Raw genomic sequence first — 1707 nt, forward strand, 5'->3', positions numbered from 1 at the left:
GGTCACTATGAAATAATACATATCCGAGTCAATGGGTCACATAATAACATACTCATGTTTATAAAATGACTTCACCGCCTCAGAATTTATTGTCACATTGAAATTCAAAACGGTATTATGTGGGGGATGACTTCGATGGTGTAAATTGATTTTATGATCAAACCAAGGAGTTCTTTAGTTTCATGTGTCTTTTTGAAGACAATAGACAAAGTTTCTTTAAGTAACAAAACATGACATCTTACATTCCCGGTCACTTTTTCCTCAAAATTTTTGTTTGCAATCTGGTTCACTCCGCCTTTTAACCATTTGATGGTCCTACTAATTGCCGTCCGGAGGTCATCTAAAGCATTCCCAAGCCATCAGAGCTGTCCTAAGCTTTTCAGGAGCCGTCCGAAGGAGAGGCCTTCCAAAAGCTCCTCATGCTAGTATTTCTTTCAATTTGTATTTTCACCGCGGATCTTTTGTTATGCGAATAGTGGTGGCCTAAAAGTACAGAAAATACAGTATTGTGTTCAGTGAGGGGACCAAGACTAATTTTCAGAGACGGGAGAGCGCTTCCACTACTGCGAATAGTGATTATGCCGTGAAATCACTATTCGCAGTACTTCTGCGAATAAGCACTTTGTAAAATTTAAAGTGAAGAACTCACTGAGATTCTTGGGTTGGATCAAGGTTGGATCAATGTTGGATCACGCTTATCATTAACCAGTTAACTGTAACACTTCATACATTTTATAATTTGGTCAGAAAACTCTTCCTTCAAATATCGATCGATTTAAATGACCCTCAACTTGGTAAAAACTTCCGAATCTGGGACTTCGCAAAGTCCCGGGTTTGAGAGTTTTTGTTAAGGTGTGGGTCATTTAAACCGATCGATATTTGAAGAAAGAGTTTTCTGGCCAAATTTTGAAATACTTGTCATTCCAGAGTACAACAGTTAACTGGTTTAAGGGCAAAACAAAAGAAATTACGCGCGGTTACGACGTAAGATATAAAGAACTGCCCTACTTTTTAAAATATTTTTTTAAAGGGGGGAGTGGGGGGGGGGGGGGGGGGGGGGGGGAAGAGAGAGAGAAGAAGAAAAACCTCTTTTTATAAATATTGCTTTGAAAACGTAGGTATGCTTCAAATTATTACTTTTAAGTATCAGATTTGAAAGAGTTTGTTGTTGTTGTTGTTGTTGTTGTTGTTGTTGTTGTTGTTGCTGTTGTAAAAATTAGTTTTCAACAATCAATAGTTTAGGTAAACGTTTTCTGGTCAACTTTTTGGATATGTTGTGACATGGTAAGACAAAATAGTGTGATGCGACTTTTGGTAAATAATAATAATAATAATAATAATAATAATAATATAATAATAATAATAATAATAATAATAATAATAATAATAATAATAATAATAATATCAATTTAAAGAACCGAAAGTTGTCGCGTTGGAAAGTAACAGGCCTTAAAAAAAATATTATCCTATATTATGAAAATAAAAATAAATAAAAATAAAATTCCCTTTATTCATCCCCAAGGGGAAATTTGTCTTTAGGGTCTATTCCAGGGGAAGACTGGAATAACCCAGGCGTCAGCCGCAGAGCAGCGCCGCAAAGTTAGCTAGGGCGAGGTGACTTGCTCAAGGCCACACAACGCAGCGGCGGGTGATTGAACTCGGTACATTTCGGGTAGGAAGCAAAGACCGTACCACTGAGCCACGCTG

The sequence above is a fragment of the Berghia stephanieae genome, chromosome 1 (genome assembly GCF_034508935.2).
Source record: "Berghia stephanieae isolate SIO BIC M18660-M18661 chromosome 1, UCSD_Bste_1.3, whole genome shotgun sequence".
NCBI lineage: Eukaryota > Metazoa > Mollusca > Gastropoda > Nudibranchia > Aeolidiidae > Berghia > Berghia stephanieae.